The sequence below is a fragment of the Prosopis cineraria genome, unplaced genomic scaffold, assembly GCF_029017545.1.
Source record: "Prosopis cineraria cultivar Desert tree isolate PC_DT_omini unplaced genomic scaffold, ASM2901754v1 PC5, whole genome shotgun sequence".
Taxonomy (NCBI): Eukaryota; Viridiplantae; Streptophyta; class Magnoliopsida; order Fabales; family Fabaceae; genus Prosopis; species Prosopis cineraria.
In genome coordinates, this window is record NW_026555336.1 from 19,028,781 (window position 1) to 19,048,764 (window position 19,984).

A 19,984-nucleotide genomic window follows, 5' to 3' on the forward strand; every position below is an offset into this window, starting at 1 on the left:
CTTGCAAAAGATTAAATGAATTTTTTATCCATCTGCCATGGGGCACTATGCATCCTCCATAACGGATGGCACAAACACAAGGCTTGAATTTTTAGGACTTCTATTAGGGTTGAATCAAAGGACACAATGTTCTTAGAAATCGAATTCCCTATCAAGGGAGAGATTGACTAATCATAATATCTCTATGAGACTAATGATCAATTTAATGAGGAACTAGTGAATATTCCTTAGTTAACTAATCTAAGTGAGGGAGATGAGCCATTCTCATACAAAAACCTTAGTCAAATATAAGAAGAGAATCTTGAAATTACCCCACTTCAGAGAAGCAAAAGAACAAAACTCTAAAAAGATAAGTCTTAGTTAAAAGAGTAGCCTTCATTGTTGGTCCAAACAGAGATGATGAAGATCTTAGAAGTGTCAAAGAGGTATTGATTGGACCTTCTGAGGAAAAAGGCTATATTAAGGAAATAAATTCCGTGAAGAGCAATCAAGTTTAGAATTTGGTTGACTTATCAATAGGCCAAAAGGCCATTTGGAGCAAACGGGCTCTCAAATGCAAAAGAAAGGCAGATGCATTAATTAACAAAGCAAAAGCGCACTTGGTGGCTAAAGGATACATACAATAGGAAGGTTTAGATTATGAGGGTAATTTCTCACCAATTGTGGATTTTAACTCAATAAGGTTAATACTAGCTATGATAGCAAGTTTAGGCTTGGAATTATATCATATAGACATAAAGTACCATCTTGAATTTTAATTCAGAAGCTAATTTCTAATTAGGGGTAAATGAGTAACTTAGTGGATTGATTGAATGATTGTGATTTTGGATAGTAAGACATTTTGGCTTGTTAGATTGTTGGATAAGTAGGACTAGGTAGAAGAGTGGTAATCCAGAGTAGAGCATATAGGTTATAGTGAGATTTTCCTCACTATGCCATGCGCGTGACACATGGCATAGAAAATTGAATAATAAGATGTTGCCAACTCATGAAATCAAAAGGGAGAGGAAGAGAAAACACAAGAAGGAGGAGAAAGAGTGGTCTTGTGTTAGGGCAAGGCTTTACGAGGCACTGGGAGTTAGTTTGTGTGTGTGAAGGGGGAACTTATAGTTCAGAAGTGGGAAAGAATACCTTTAACTGGGTGTTTCCACCACTGAAAGTGTGCTCCGATTAATATATTAAAGATTGGTCCAATAGAGTCTATGGGTTCAATCGAGGAGTATAGAGGTTCGATGGATAGAATGATTATGCTAGGATGTGAATAGTTTTGTGAAAATGAATATAAATGTATATATAGTATTTGTGAAAATAATACACCTTTTTATTACTTTTTTATAGTTATTCCTATTAATATAGTTTGAATTATTTTGGTTATTAAGATATTTATCTCACCCCATGATTACCATTTTATAGGTTCTAACATTGGGGGCAATACAGGAAAAGAGCCGGGCCAAGAGTAGTAGGAGTATTAATAGTCCTTCTAAGTTGGTGTAATGAATTTGACTAATTATAAATGTTGATTATTATATATTATATATAAGTTATTATAGGGTTGCAGAAGCATATTTTTGGATGCATTTATGTGATTGTTGTTTGTGAATCTGAGCCTTAGGACATGAAACCTATGAAATGAGGTCAAATAGGTCTAATAGGGTTAAGATGCTAATACAAGTGCATGTATGCATAATTGGAAGTCACAAGTGTATGATGTTAAGCCATGTGTGTGTGTGTGGTGTGTGTAAATGTGACAATAGACACTAGTATGTAATAGAGGGCAATTTAATGGCCCAAATTTGTATATACATGCTATTTTGATAGTGTGAGTGTTTAATCAGGTGTTAAACATCCCATTGAATGTGATTAAAGCCTCAAATGTCACTAGTGACACATGGTTTAGTTTTGGAATGCTTGGGTGAGTGAAATTGACATAAAAATATCATGTTACAACTAAATGTCTAGTTTCTAAAAAGAAAAATCAAAATGGGATGAATATGTCATTAATTAGATTTCAAGAATAAGCTTTGTATAGACGCTGAATCACTTCAATCAGACATCATATGAGGAAATGACACATAATAGAAGTTCATTTCTATTGAACTATTATAATAGTAAAATCTATATTGTGCACTATAATGCTTGGTGCATATGTCGCAGTGCATGACATAGAATGTGGGCTTGTAGCTTTGTACCATGTGTTTGCAGCATATGTCTCTTTTTAGGCAAAAATGACAGTCTTGCTTTGTTTTCTCTTCCTTGGTTTTTATTTATCCTTTGACGCTTCTGTTATGCACAAATAAATGCTTTTGATTGTTTGGAATAGTTTTTCAAAATATTTTTAGGGATCCCAACCTTTTAAAAGTTATTTACTATTCAAATTTAAATGGTTTAATTTCAGTGGCATAAGGGCTCAAAGAATCTTAACGACTGTTCGATGTTATGAGTGTTATTTAATTTGGAAATACTGGGAAGGATATTACATGCAGCACCCTTTTTCTTAAAAAAACTCGAACAAAACATCATTGTTATCCCATTCTAATTTATAAATAAGAAACATCATTCTAAAAGTTTAAACTTGTGAATAATACAAACAAGAATCCAAATTCCAATTTTAAAATAGTCTATAAGTGAGATATAAAAATATTACAAAATAAAACAACGTATATATAGGTGAGTATGGGCCACCCACCAAGGCCTTACCTATTACCCACCTCTTTTTTGACATATGGGTATATACCTGCTCGTATCTATTTTTCTTCCTTCATAAACAGGCATGAGTTAACTGTTTTGCAATAGATCGAGCAAGTTTGTAGGTTAGGGGTAAAATACACACCTCTAGATTTCTGTCTCTTTAGAAGTTGGCCATCTAGTCCCCGTCGACAACCGGCTACCCTAGTCCCAGTGAATGTGAGCAAGAGGCAACAATGTTGAAGTTGGGAAAGTAAAGAAGTCAAACAAATGAATGTGAAGAAAGAGAGAGGCTTTCATGAAAATTTAAAATTGTAGAGGTTTAGAAAGGATTTGAAATAACAAAGATATTGAGGCAAGATTTGGATTTTGATCAAATCCAAATCCATACATTTTTAATTACCCAAATAATGGATTTAGGTCAAATCTAAATCCACATGCATCCAAACATAACATTAGTTAATTTCGTGCTTTAAGCCTCCTATTCTGATAATGTAACCTCTCTTAATATCCACCTGATATTAGGAGGGGTTAACTTAATCACCACAATAACAAAACCAAACTGTATTCAAATACTTTATTTGAAAAACTTGGGCCCAAGACTTAATTTTCAAAATCATCAAAATCCTTAACATATTAGAGCAATATATAGTGGAAACTAAACATATGCATTCATTACATTCATTGCATGCCTTTAAAATGACATTATAAAGTAAAAAATGAGCCACACGCCATAGTGTGTACCACATGCATCGCAGTATATGGCATAAAGCCACGAGTAGCTCCCTTCTGTGTCATGCACTGTGATGCACATGACACTTTCTACAACTATCATATGATAGTTCGCAGGGCGAATTTTCAACATGCGCCATTTTCACATATGACGTTCGATCAAAGTGATTCAAGCTCCTACATAAAGCTTATTTTATAAGCTAACTAATGAGATAGGTTTGAACACGATCAACGGTTTGAACAAAATTTGGTCACCCGAGTGTAAAAAGTTACCTTTTATAAAAATTTAGTGCACCCAAGCATTCAAATCGATCACATTCTCTCATTAGACCATTTTAAGCCTTAAACTAAGTCTAAAGGGACCTTATGCACTTGATTGACCACAATTTATAATATACATACACACAAATCAAGATTTGGTTATTTAATAGCCCATTTTCTCATTTCACAACATTACACCAAACATATTACTTTGGTCATATTTCCACAATTTCACTACTAAATCTTAACCTCTGTTTCTCATTTCACCATATATACACATGTATAAGTTAAGATTTACCAAAATTCACAACAATTCTCAACAAATCACAACTTTAACATGCATACAAGCCCTATGGCAACTTATTTACACATTATTCACAAAAGATTAGGTTCATTACACAAACTTTGCTTTCACATGGGTTTAAGAACTCTAAGCTAGTTTTGACTCTTTCCTTTTGCTTGGCTTACTATTGTGACTTATAAAAATGTAACCATGAGTTGAGATAAACATATCAGTAATAGAATAACTCACTACTACTGATTATCACATGCAATCATAAGCAAGTACGGCATAGTATATAGTTTAACATAACATGTAACACAACTTACATCTCAAATCACTTCATAGATAAAATAATTCACCACTAATCACCACTTCACAACAATTCACTACCATTAGCATGATCACTACCAACCAAACCTCTAAATTACCTGACTTGAAACCATAAGCTTGTCTTAGACCAACATACACACTCATTGGCCTTGAGCTCACCTTCAATGGTAAAAACACCCAGCTAAAGGCATTCTATCTCATTTTGGGACTATGGTTCCCTTATTCCACACAATGGGGTGTCATTGGCTCCAACATTGCATCACAGATACTAAGGGGCTCAAATCTCCAACACCACACCTCAATAGACACTAAGAAGATATCTCCAATATTGTACCTCAATAGATACTAAGGAGATACAATTCTCCAATACCACACTCTGTTGGGTACTAAGAAGAATAATGACATATGGTCTTTCTCTACTTCTCCCTATAGGTGAACTCCTACCCTTATGATCATGCTTTCGTATAAACCACACGTTCACATATAACTCACATACACACACACATATAAAACCATAACAAAACATGCAAATTCATAAATTCTACCCTTGGAAACCAATTTCTTGCAATAAAACTTATTTAGCAAATATGCTTACTCTAAAACCTTTCCATGCATTAATAATCACACTTTTAAATAGTTACAATAGATAACCGAATAGAGAAAGTTATTCGGTTATTTCAACCCTTCTGTCACAAGAAAGGTTACTTGTGGATTCAATAACTGCTAATGCTTCACTATAAGTTTCTTTTCTCACTTTATACGTGAAATAGGTTAATCTACACATAATTAGCACTATTAATCAATTAATTTAATTAACCAAAAATACTTAATTGTGCTTAAAGCTATATTTAGCCATTCATTCCTATTACTTAGTCACTTTAGTACCATTACCCCTTAATTGCCATTTTCTATCACTTCTATTGATCCCATTTCACCTCTACTCCATTTTCAACACTTTTTCCTTTGATTTAAGGACAAAATCAAGCTTATAACTTCCAAGCTTTATTGTTCAACCTTAAACTAGTCACAAAACTCTAATTTAACTCCTAAGAACCTTTTTATTACTATAGGATAAGAAATTAACCCCTTAAATTTTCCCATTTCAATTTCTCTATAACTTATATTAAGAGAAATTATAGTATAATTGAAAGTAAAGGCTGAATGATACTTACTCGATAAGTTACCATTCAAAAATTCCTTCCTTGGCTTTTGAAACTCATGCTCTAGCAGCCAACTCTTCCTTTTCCCTCTCCCTCCTTTTCCCTCTCTTTTTCATTCTTTCTTTTCTTTCTTCTCAAACTTATAAGTTGACCATGTATTAATCAGCTAAAATTATGTGCCATGCACTGTGATGCAAGCAATATTAGCTGCAGTTTATGGCACAGTGAAGGAAATCCTCACCACATACACATGCTTCACTTCAAGTTGTAGTTCTTACACCCATAATTGCTCATTAAACATCTGATAAGGGATGCGGAAGTAGAATCATGCTAGTTTAAGGATAAAACCCTAAAAAAAACAAAAAAACAAAAGAACCAAACAAAGAGACGAAATTTATGACAAAAATAAAGAAAGAAATGAAATAAACATCAAGATAATGATTAAGGATAAGATCCTTTAAAGCACCTGCCTCTAGAAATCTCAACCTTTGAAGATACCACAAGACTTGATCATACTCTTGATCACGTCTGTTTCTTACATGGGATGCCACCACGAGCACTAAATCTCACAAGAGTTATAAACTCTAAAATGAATAATTTCATTCAACTTCTCTCCCGTTTACAAGAGGAAGCTTGCCTAATATATATAGGCTCATAGAGAAGACTATTTCCTAAAATTAAAACCCTAATTTCCTAATACTAAAAGAAGAAAGAAAATAATATAAAATAAAAATTTTATTTTCATTCAACTTTTTTCGCTCCATGTTTGCTTTAGCCTTAGCATGTAAGTCCTACACAAACTCAGCTTTTCTCTTACCATCAGTGTTAACACGCTCAGAAGAAGGCAAAGGTAAAATATCAATAGGAAATAATGAATTGAAACCATAAATAATTTCAAATAAAGAATAAGAAGTAGAAGAATGAACAGCCATGTTGTAAGAAAATTTAATGAGGTAAACAATTCACCCAATTCTTCAAATTCTTCTGAACTATCGCTCTTAGCAGTATAGTTATAGCTATGTTGACTACCTCAATTTGACCATCAGTTTGTGGATGGGTAGTAGTGAAAAAAAGTAACTTAGTCCCTAATTTATGCCATAGGGTATGCTAAAAGTGACTAAAAAACTTCACATCCCTATCACTCACAATAGTCTTAGGTAAACCATGTAAATGAACAATCTCTTTAAAGAACAAGTCAGCAATGTTAATAGCATCATTAGTTTTAGCACAAGTAATAAAGTGTGCCATCTTAGAGAATCTGTCAACAACAACAAATATGGAATCTTTGCCTGTAGAAGATTTAGGCAATCTAATTAAAAATCCATAAAGATATGTTCCTAAGGGTGAGAAGGGACGGGTAAAGGAGAGTAAAGTCTATGAGGTTGGACCTTAGATTTTGCTTGTCTACATTTAATGCATTTATAACAAATAGATATGACATCTTTCTGCATATAAGGCTAAAAGAAATGATCAGACAAAATATCAAAGTTTTCTCTACACCAAAGTGTCCCATCAAACCACTACTATGTGCTTCCTTAGTAAGCAACTCACGTATGGAACAAATAGGAATGCATAATTTGTGTTTTTCTTAAAAAGAAATCTATCAAATCTAAAGAAATCACCATATCCATGATTTTCACAAGATTTTCAAATATTTTCAAAATTAGAATCAATTTTGTAAAGATCTTTTAGAATCTCAAAGCCAAGTAATTGAGCATATAAATAGGAAAATAATGTATACCTTTAAAATAAGGTATTAGCAACAACATTTTCTTCGCCTTGCTTATGCTTAATCATATGAGGAAAGGTCTCAATAAATTCCATCTAGTGAGCATGTCTCTTGTTCAACTTACATTGAGATTTAAAAAACTTTAAACTTTCATGATCAGAATGAATGATAAATTTCTTAGGCCATAAATAGTGTTGCCACATTTTAAGCCCCTCTTTAAAGCATAGAGCTCTTTATCATAGGTCGAATAATTCAAAGCTGCACCATGTAGCTTTTCACTGAAGTAAGCTATAGGCTTAAAATCCTGTATTAAAACAACACTTGTACCACTACTAGAAGCATCACATTGAATTTCAAATGCTTTACATAAATTAGGTAAAACAAGTAAAAGGGCATTAGTCAATTTATCCTTTAGGGTTTGGAAAGCCCTTTCTTGTGTCTCACCCCATATGAAGGTCATATTCTTCTTAACAAATTCATTAAGAGGGGCAGCAATGCTAGAAAAATTCCTAACAAATCTCCTATAGAAGCTTGCTAAGCCGTGGAAGCTTCTCACTTCACTTGTATTCTTAGGGGTTGGCCATTCACAATAGCCTTAACTTCCTCCTCATCCACATGAATTCCTTGTGATCCAACAACAAATTCCAAAAAGATAACAGAGCCCATGCAAAAGAAACACTTTTGAAAATTAGCATATAGCTTATATTACCTTAAGGTGTCAAACACAGTTTTAAGATGATTCACATGATCAGTCAAAGATTTACTATAAATCAGAATATCATCAAAGTAAATCATAACAAACTTTGCTATAAACTTTTTAAAAACATTATTCATTAATGCCATAAAAGTACTAGGAGCATTAGTCAAACTAAAAGGCAGAACTAACCATTCATATAATCTAAATTTAGTTTTAAAGGCAATTTCCCTTCATCACCCTCTTTTATACGAATTTGATGATAACACTTCTAAGATCAATTTTAGAAAAGATAGAAGCACCATGAAACTCATCAAGCATATCATCAAGTCTAGGGATAGGATAACGATACTTTACAGTAATTTTGTTGATTGATCTACAATCAACACACATCCTCCAAAATCCATCTTTTTTTGGCACTAAGATAACGGGGACAGCACAAGGGCTAAGGGTTTCACGCACAAAGCCTTTCATCATCAATTCCTCTACTTGGCATTGGATCTCCTTAGTCTCTTCAAGGTTAGCCCCATAAGCAGGCTTTTTGGAATAGTAGCTTGGGGCAAAGAATCTATCTTATGCTCTATTCCTCTTAAGGGAAGAGGTCTATCAGGAATCTCATCAAAGAATAGATCTTTATAATCCTACAACAAAATGACAATACTAGAAGGAAAAGTAGGGTCAAGAGTGTCAATAAAAAAATAAATATTTTAGGAATTACAATAAAAGCTCGCTCACTTATCAAAGCCTCTTGAATCTCACTTTTCCCACACAATAATATTTTCTTTTCACTATTTTTCTTTCACTCCCACCATTCTATTTTTCTCTTTTCTCACCCTCTCATCACTCTTTTTCCTCTCTTTGATTAATTTTCAAATAAAGTAATACTCTCTCTTTTCTCTCTCACTCATACCCTAATCAAGGAGATCTCTCCTTTGCTTGTAATCTTGAGCAATCTTCAATTGATCTTCATAGGCTTGAATAGGGCTAAGAGGATTTAATACAATAGTCTTGCCATTAAAAGGCACCTTATAACAATTCTGAAACTAACATGAGTAGCCTTACTATCAAACTGCCAAGGCCTACCTAACAACAAGTGTCCAGAAAGCATAGGGGCTACATCACAAGTATAAACCCTAACAGAGAAAGTAATCAACACTTTCTTAGAAACCCTAATTTTAGCACAATCATTTAACCATTGCAATTTATAGGGCTTAGGGTATGGAATTAAAGGTAGAGATAATTTATCTACAAGTACAATGCTAGCTATATTAGTGTAACTACCACCATCAATTACCATGCTACACTTTCTCTTTAATGAAGCATCTAGTGTGAAAAATATATTCACGTTGCTCATGTTCATCCTCTTCCTTTAGTTGAATATTGAAAGCTCTTCTTGCCACCAAGATAGAATCAACTACACCATTGCATTCAAGCTCACCATTTGATTCACGGAAGGTAGAATTATCATCAACATTATCAACATCATCTTTATCACTTTCATGCACACTATTATAGCCACCATCATCTCTCAAGTTCATAGCTTTTTTTATTGCTACAATCTCTCGCCATGTGGCCCACACCATGGCATTTGAAACACTTAATAGGAGAAGTGTTAGATGAATAAGAAGAAGGTTTAGGGTTAGAAGTTTTACCCTCATACTTGGTCTTCATTTCTTCCTTGGCCTTGGATGTATCTTTGGCCTTGGAATCCTTCCATTTGAAAGTTTCCTTGGAGTCTTTCTAAGAGGACTTAGAATGTTTGTTTTCATTTCTCTACTCCAACTTTATAGCTTTGTGTATGAGTTCTTCCTTGTCCACAAAAGTGTACAAGTCAAGCTTATATCTCAACTCTGGCCTCAAGCCATCCATAATTCTTGACATTGCTTCATGTTCATTTTCTTGAATGTTTTATTAGATAGGGATGTGTAGTAGAAGATTAGAATTTTAAAGTCTCTATCCTGATATGGATCGAATGAACTCATTTAATTCAAGGCAGATAGAAGAGTTACCTTTTAATTATTTGAACTTGGCACACATTCTCTTCAAGAGTTTGGATCTTATGCGCTAACAATGTAAATCTGCTTCTCTACTAATATCCACACGAACAGCTCTCTAACTCGAACAGCATGCTAGTACTCCCAGCGTCCGCTCTTCTTTGAACGTTATTTTTCATTTTTATAAGGTCTTTTGTGAATCTCAAAATGTTTTTGTCATCAGAACTTTTCTAACTCTCTTTTTTCATAAAGGACGTCCCTATCTATATAGTATATAGATAAGGGTTTTTGTCTCCTTTTAAAAAGCCCACAAAAATATAATTAAATTTATCTCATAAATTTAATCTATGATATCATATCTAATTTGAATTTATCTTATAAATTCAAATTATAAAAATGGACATGATATTCTCTCATATCATATTAGTTATTAAATTTAATCTACATATAACATTAAATTTAAAAATAACATAACATAATATATCATATATACATATTTTATTATATATACAAATATATATATACATATATATTTTGAAAAAATATATATGTATATATTATATTATATATATTTAATTTTATATATCATATACATATATCATATTATACACACATACATATGAATATATATATATATATATTTCAAAAATATATATAATTATATTTTATATTTTATATTTGATATAAATATATATATAAATATTTGTCAAATAAATATTCAAATATATATATATATATATATAATACATCACCCTATATTATATTTATTAAATTTATACATATTCTAGATTCAATGAACTCGAACATTATAACTCGAGTTGGGCTGTTCTTGTGTACGACCCTGTAGGTCCATATGAAATTGATAGTAAGCTAATTATGCTATTAGCCCACAAGTCACAAGTGGCCTCTAGCAAGACATTACAACTACCCAATTCATATGGAGATCGATGATCCGATATAATCTATCATGTAACCGTATTGCATCCCTTTTGTCACGCAATATTTCAATCAAGTATGAGATATGAAATTGTCATTTTCCTTTACCTAACCGTTACTTTCTCGATCTTTGAGTGGACTAACAGTAGTAATGGAAAAACCCTTTCCATTATAGTATGGCCATATATTTTCTTAGTCTTACTCATTGATAGGCTCAGTAATATCTCTCATTTAATATGAGGGACAAATTCCATCTTGACCACTTATATTCCTCTGCATGAATATCACTAAACTCAATTATAGCCTTTATGATCACCCGGTCAAATGTGACTTTTGACTAGGTCAAAGTTTAGTGGTCATCATATAAGAATCCATGATGATATCAGGTCAAAGGGCTTAGTGATATAGTACATATGAGATAAGCTTATAACTTATACCATGCAACTTTTTCATAACAGGTCGATCCAGTACCTTATACTCTTTTAAGTGCCTATGACTTTGATTTGTATCTCTATAATTAATCAAAGTCATACTAATGTTGTTTCATCTGTGATCCCTCATGGATGACTGGCCAAGAACATTTAGGACAATCACTATAGTTTATCCAAGTATACAATTATCATATTGAATATGCAATTAATATGATAACAAAAGAGAAATTCATTAAATAACAATGTGTATAGTATAATGATTGGCCTCAGGGCACAATTTCCAACATGTTTGCATGAAACTTCAAGATATTCAACTCGTGCACATACTCCTCCACAGTCATAGATCCTTGAGAAAACATTCTTAATTTTCTATTCAACTCTATGTAGTAATAGCTAGGGACATAAGCCTTTCTCAAGTATCTTTTAAGCTTCTCCCACATTTTAATGGGCTTTTTTCTAAGTTGGCTTCTTTCATACTATAAATCTTGCCCACCAATAAACAGCATAGTCAGTCAAATTTAAAGAAGCAGTTTTTACCTTCCTTAACTCAGACAAAATCAAGAGTCATAAAGATTTGATGCATCTTCATTTTCCAATCAAGGTATTTTCTAGATTGTTGATACCCTTAAATGAAGGATGCTTTACTTTCTAGTTCGGTAAGTCAACATCATGCTTTGAGGATTTCTTTCTCTTAGGAGATAGGGGCTCTCCATACTCCTCATCATTGCTGGGGATCTCACGCTTCTTCCCTTTAGAAGAGGAAGTTTTTAGCTCATCTTTATCCACTTTATAGAACCTATAATCAAGTTCCAAGCAAAACTGTTGCAACTGTGTTTTAATAAGTTTTAAAACAAAGTTCATATCAATACTGGGGGATTCATCCTTATTACTCTTGTTCACAGAAGCATTAGAAACCATATAAGATAAAAATGGATCCTCACATACACAAATTCACGTGTTTACTCTCAAGAGAAATAAAGTCACTCGTGTTTCACAAAAAAAATAATGGCTTTTTTTTTAATGATGAAAAATACACTTACCTTTTACTATTCACTAAGCTTATAGATATAATCTAATGGTAAAACCAAACATAAATTAAAAAAACTAAAAAACAACTAAGTAAATATCTTCTAAATTAAGGAAACTAGAAAACAAGCACAAGATAAAAAGAGATTTTTTTTTCAATTTTTTTTGAAATTTTGAAACAAATAGGAAAGAAAAAGTTTTAAATAAAATCAAGTTTGCAAAAGGAAAAAACCACACGTGACAAACAAAAATAGAAAAGAAAGAAATGAAGTCAAAGAGTCAAATGCTCAAAGACAAAAATAGGAAGCCTAATAGAATAGGAGAGTAGCACAAATAACAAAATAGAAGAGTAGAGAATTTGAAAAGTGTTACCAAAAATTAAAAATAAGAAAGTGACCAAAGTAAAAGACTTTCTTACCACCCAAGTTGACTTTTCTCTTTAGGCAACCTATTAGTGACTTGGAGTTTAAGAATAGCCTTTTTCTAAGGTCACAACTCACAGCAAAATAGTTTTTTTTTGTATTTTTTTAAATTTTTGAACTTTTTTTCCTTTTTTTCAACACATTAACATATTTTTTGCCTTTTTGCAAAAATTTCTAGATGTTTTTTCTCCTTTTTTTGAGAAGGCTAATAAAATGAAAACTTACATAAGATAAAAAAGTCACAACGATGAAGAAGAGAAAAACTAAAAAATAGAAGTAGATGGGGTAGATAAGAGATGCTCACAAAAAGAAACAACTCAAGATGAAGAAGATGAAGAAAGGACAAGAATTCGAACCACAACTAGCAAACTAGCAACCAAAGCTCTAATACCAATCTGATAGGGGATGCAGAAGCAGAATTATGCTAGTTTAGGGACAGAACCCTGAAACACAACAAAAACACAAGAACCAAAAGAAAGGTATGAAATTTATGACAAAAATAAAGAAATAAATGGAATAAACAATGGGATAAAGATCAAGGATAAGATCCTCAAGAGCACCTGCCTCTAGGAACCTCAACCTTCGAAGACACCACAATAGTTGATCACACTCTTGATCACGTCTGTTTCTCACATAGGATGCCACCACAAAGTACTAAAGCTCACAAGAGTTATAAACTCTAAAATGAATAATTTCATTCAACTTCTCTCCTGTTTACAAGAGAGCATCCCTAATATATATAGCCTTATAGAAAAGATTATTCCTAAAATTAATACCCTAGTTTCCTAATACTAAAAGAAGAAAGAAAATAATATAAAATAAATATTTAGCCACATAATTTAGAAGATGTGATCCTAAAATTATGGAATTACAAAACTTAGAAATTAAAATAATATAATTAATCCTAATCTTTGACTAGACTCAAATAGAAGACTATGACTAGTCTTGCTCTTAAGAAAGAGAGTCAAGTCAAAGGACCATTAAAATAGGAAACAATTTAGGAGACAATTAAGGAATCATAAAGGATTTAAAATCACACCACCCTTGACTTCTTCATTAGGGTTTCATGCCTCCTTGCTTGCAAAAAGCTCAACTTGTAGTTTTCCTTGCATTAGGTTAGGGTTTGCATTTCTTGGGCTTAACTCTTCATGAATTTGGATCTTAAGCACATCATACACATTTAGAGGCTCTCCTTTAGGCTTGAGAGGAGTGCCCCAATGCTCTTCAAGTTCTTGGACTTCTTACACAAGACTAAACAAGGCTTGCTTCATAGCTTTAGTTCAGGTTCTTGTCATTGAACTTCCAATATGTTGTAAAGGCCTTTAGGCATATTAGATTGGAAGTGTTGGGCTCCTTGCTCTTTGCCTTAGGCTCTTTTCATGCCACCATGCTCATGATTACTATCCTCAAGCTTTATTGTCATTAATGCCATGTCATCTGTGTCATAGGGTCCATCAACATCCCAATGAGTTAAATAACCAAGTAATCATCCAAATTTTTAATTATTTTCTAATTATTAATTCACCCCTGATTAACAACTAATTATATGATTAGAAAAATCAGGATGTTATAGATCACACACTAAGTTTCCCATCTTCAAACATTTTCTCTCACTTTCTCACTTGTTCTTCTATTTTCTCACCCAATCATCCACTCATGTCTCTCTCAATTCTCAACCAAATCACACAAAGGGATCTTCTAACCTAGATTATCTTAATTTTTCTTTAAGTTGTAATTCTAGACTTAGGTTGTGATTTGATTAACTTTTAATTGTAATTTGAGATTTTCAACTTGTGTAGTGAGAAAATGCTTGTTGACTTTATTCCATTACTTTTTTGATGCCATGAATTTTGGCCATATTGAGTTAATACATAATCTTGTGTTGAATTAATAAGAATATTCTTTGAATTGCCTTTACATAATCTTGGGGGTTAGTTTATAAACTTGTAATAGAGTGTTGCATAATTTTGTGATATTCATATGTCTAAACCATGCTTGACTGTGACTAAGGGTAGAAGAAACACACCAGGACACTTAATTTAGTAGGTTAGTCAAGATTTTATTCACCTTAATCTAGGGAATTTAGTTAGGTTAACTAGCTAATCCAACTAGGTTTAATTGAAAACTAGGAGGAGCTTGATCTAGTGATGAATGGGTTCTTAGTTAAATACTTTAATGGATAATGAAATCTCTATCATTGAATTCTTAGGGATCTCCACAATTGACATAGGGTAATTCATTAGTGTTTTAGATAGCTTAGTATAATTTAAACCTCAAACACTTAGGAAATTTATCCACTTAGTAACCTCACAATTGAATTAGGTCACTCATTAGGGAGATGACTAGTGCTGACCCTTGTGCTATATTACGGTAGAATCTAGAAAACTATTTTGAATGGTGTGCAACTAGCTCTTATCAAGATCTCCCTTTAATGGCTAATAAGAAAACTATGTCCCATGTTTAAAATATTATATCTAACATCTAGGAGGAGTTCTACCATTGAGTAAGTAAAAAGATTAATAATGGTGCCTCAACTAGGTTTTAGTGGGAACAATGGGCTCCATTAGAACAACCCTTAATTGATAATGTGATCAACTATAAGACCCCTTAAATCCTTAAGCAAAGTTTATGATTTTCTTCTTCCTTCATGTATCTAGAATAGGGAGTTGTTGTCTTGTTACTTTTCCCCGAATGTTGTCAATAGAATCCTTTGTGTTCAAATCCCCACTAACCAACAGAGGGAATCCTTCTAGTAGAATAGGAACCTGATTTGGAAAACATTGTGGAAGTAGCTTATGTCAAAGAAAATGAACTTCTTCTTTTAGTAGGTCCTACATAAGAGAATCTCTAGTAACCAACTGAAAGCAAGGAGAGGTTTTACTAATAATGCCTACTGTCTTTTTTGAGTCTGACCTAGATGAAGACACTATTCACATATTGAGGGAATGCCTGAAAGAAAAAAAATACATAGAAGAAAATTATTTATCCTATTTATTATGACCACTTTTTCTCATGCAGCTTATAAAAATGGATAAGCTAGAGTAGAACCCGCCATCTTGGTGGGGGTCATGTTTTAAAATTAGCCCTAGATCAAAGTATTTGGAAACATGATATGTCATATTTGTTACACATTTTTCTTAGACATTTAAGACCACATTTCAGGATGGAAAACCCTAAAATGTGCATTCTTAGTGTTAAATTAGGGTTTTAGGCCCTAGTGAGAAAGTGTACATATTAGGGGTATTTTTGTTATTTTGCACTTTGCTTAGAATTCAAGAACAAATTTGGAATTTGATGTGTGCATTAGTTTTATGTCCATTAAATTTGAAATATTTGATCTTAAAAGTCACATTTCAATATAGGTTTAAAAAGTCAACATTTTGGGTTGACTTGTCAATTTGGTAAATTTAACCTAGTTTGCATGCATGCATGGCCACCTTAATTTTCTCATGTGTGTTTGTGAAGTTTTGAATGAATTTAAAAATATACGCAAAAAGATATTAGGGTTTGAATATTTTCATAATTATCACATATGCAAAATAACTTAGTTAAATTTCATATTGTTATCTTAGGTGACACTTTGCATGGAAGAGGCTTTGGTTTGAGACTTGGTTTGGCATATGGGGGAGCTAAGGAAAGCAAAATTTCAGACCTGAATGGGCTTCAAAATGGTGTGATTTATCAAGTTCATGAGGCACACATAAAGGTTCCATGCACTTGCACACAAGGGATTAAGTTGACTTGTCAAAGTTTAAAATAATTGCAATGTGTTTCAGAAGCTTGGAAGCAAATTTTAGATATGAATTTGAATGGCATTAGGAGTGAATTCCAAGGTAATTAAGAGAACATAAGAGCTTATCATGTTCATGCACATATGGGATAAGAAGAGCTATATTGGAATTATCACCCAAGTTGACTTGCAACCTAAATTACCCTTAACCTTACTTGATCTAATAACTTGTTTTGAGTTTTGTGGCAACTTGTTTAGCAAGTAGACCACCATAATTTCGTCCCAAACACTTCTTAGCTAGCTTAGGTTTAGATTTTTAGATCATTCACTCATATTTTAGATTTAAAACCTCAAGTTCATCAAATCTAACCATTTAAATTTCACCAAACCACCACCATTCTCTTCCTCTTTTCTTCCTTTACATAATTTAATAGCTTTCTCAAGGATCAAACCAAGCTATCATAGGGCAAAATCATAGTGAAGAAGACCATAATCTTGGAGCTTCATCTTGTTCATCACTTGAAAATGCAGGCTAGATTCTTGAAGGAGCTACTATGTGGAGAAGAAAACCTTAAGTTTGTATTATTTTCTAGTTGAATTTGAATTTCTTTTCTCTAATTTTCTCTCTCTAAAACTACAAATTTGTATGACTCTTTGATCTTGTAATCTGAGTGATGATTCATTTGATTGAGAGAAGCTTGTTGCAACTTGAGTTTTGTTATGTCTAGTGCATAATTTTGACCTCTTCAAGTTGATTCATAATCTTGGTTAGCCTAATGAGTTTAACATGTTTTCTTGCTTGTCATAATCTTGTCAACTTGAATGCTTGTGAATATCTTCATGAATCATAATTTTGAGCATATTGATTCCTTCATATGTGCTTGACCTAATTAACTCATGTTTGTAACACTTTGGTTAGGCTTAATGCTAGCTTTTCTTTGGCTCATTCTAAGACCATAATCTTGGATTGGGGTTGGTCAAGGTATTAGCTAAGTCTTAGTTAATATAAGTAAGTCACTAAAACTAAAGAGAAGAAAGAAAAAACCAAACTAGCTAGGTTGTAATCAAACGAGGATAGGTGACTAATTCCACATACAAGTTTCTACTTTTAAAAGGTTTACACACACCTACTCCATTCACCTTAGAATTAGGTTAATTAGCTTAATTAGTTTTGTGTTTAAATCTGTCCCACACCTTTTTACTTGTAACACACTTCAAACCTAAATTTCCAACTAAGTGTCCTCGTAGAGATTGACCTAGATTCATATTAGTACTACATTAGTATAGCTTAGTATTATTTTGCTAGGGTAGTGACAACCTTAGTCAAAAATATGCTAGTTATTATAGGTGCATAGATGTCAAGATGTTTTTAAGGAACTAACCACATTCCAAGAGACAATCGCAATGTATGCATAAAGAGATTAAGAAAGGAAAGAGACCTAGGTTCTCTCATAATTAGTATACAACAACAAAACCATCTATGACTACAATTGGACTGCCCCAACATAAGATAAAGTTCATGCGGATGTGATGCGTCGCTCATCCAATTTAGAAGTACAGCATGGGGAGGATTAGTTAGAAATTACAAAGGTGAATAGCTAGGTGGTTTTATATGTAGCTTGGGTGATCCACCAATAAAAATTAAAGCCATCAAATGTGGCTTAAAACTTTACATGGATCTGAACTTAGAAAAGAATATATTTTCTTAAATTCCACGGATGTTGTCAATTGCATCTACAGAGGCATTAATCCAACTCACCAGTTCTTTGAGGACATTCTTGGCATATAAGTGACATTATTTACTCACAGAGCGTATAAACTACTATATTCCTCAAGAATAGATGTCTTATGCAACATCTTGATTTTTTAATATGAAATTAATTTCTAATTAGGGATAAATTGGTAAATTAGTGAGTGATTAGGATATAGGATGACAATTTAGTATTTTGACTCTTTGGAATGTTTAATGAACAAATTCAAGTGAAAGAGTCATGTTTTGGGATGAAGCATGTACGTGCAATAAGAATTTACCTCACTATGCCACACACCGCAATACAAGATGCATGCACCGCAGTGCATGGCTCAGAAAGTGATTAATAAGGATGTGGAAGCTCATGGTTTTTGGTGAGAAAAGAAGGAAACGGAGGAAGAAAGGTGGAAAAGCCCAAAGCTATGTAGGGCATCAATTTCTAAAGCCTCAAGAGACATTTCTGACCATTAGCTTACTGAGTAAGTTTCGTACCGCCCTCAGCTTCAATTCTATCCTAATTTCTCTTAGTATAAGTTAAAAAATTTGAATCAAAAAGTTTTAAGGGATGTGTTTCTTACGCTTTTATAATAAAAAGGTTCTCAAGAATTAAATTAAGGTTTATGACTAAGTTAGAATTAAACAGTAAAGCTTTGAAGCTATAAGCTAAATTAGCTCTAAACTAAAAGGGAAATAGGAATGAGTTGTGAAAGAAGTGTTTAAGATTGATAGAAGTGGTAAAACGGGGTGATTGGAATGTAATGAGCCTCTAATTGACCAAATAAAAGGGAAAGAATAGTTAAGGTGACTGTAGATGATAATTAGTACTTGTGGTCAATTTGATTAATTAATTGACTAAATAGTACTAATTGTATGTAGATTGTCGTGTTGCATCTATAACTCAAGAGATAAAACATATGGGGATATTAACTATTGGGAATAATCCATGAGTAACCTTTTCTTGTGACAGAAGAGTTGAGGTAACTGAACAACTTACTCTATTTGATTGTCTATTATAACTGCTTGTGAGTATTATAGCAACAGCATGAAATTATTTTAAATTGTGCATGTTTTGAGAAAATAAATGATGGAAAAATGACAATAAAATTCCTTCGAATTATATAAATGACAATTTGGTCCCTCAAAATATCATAATGCCATAAAGTCCCTAAGGACTTTTTTATCATTAAAGAATTAATATAAATGACAAAATACCCTTAGTTCAAATATCAATTTCCATTCACAAGATTTGCTCCAAGATTCACAACTTTTCTTTAAAATTGCAAGAATTCAATAACAATTCACAAGTTTACATTTGACATTCTAATATTGCACAAGTGCTACAAAAATCAATTGTCATTCACAATTTTTGTCCTAAAATTCATAACTTTTCTTCTTAAAATCATAAGAATTCAATAGCTATTCACAAGTTCGCATTTAAAATCCTAATATTCCTCAAGTGTTGCAAATATCAATTACCATTATAAGTTTTTTTTAAAATTCACAACTTGTCTTCTTAAAATCACACGAATGCATCAGCAATTCATAAGTTCACATTTGAAATCTTGAACTAAGGAAAATGTGGTCATTTCCTTAATTCTTTAATAACAAAAAAGTCTCGAGGAACTTCAAAGGAATTATTGTTGGAAATTATGCTATATGGCTAATCATTGTACTATGCATATTATTATTCAATGAATTCTCTTTTGTTATCATATGGATTGCATGTTCACCATGATAATTATATTCTTGGACAAACTATAGTGATTGTCCTAAATATTCCCAGATCAGTCATCTACGAGGGATTATAGATGAAATAAAATA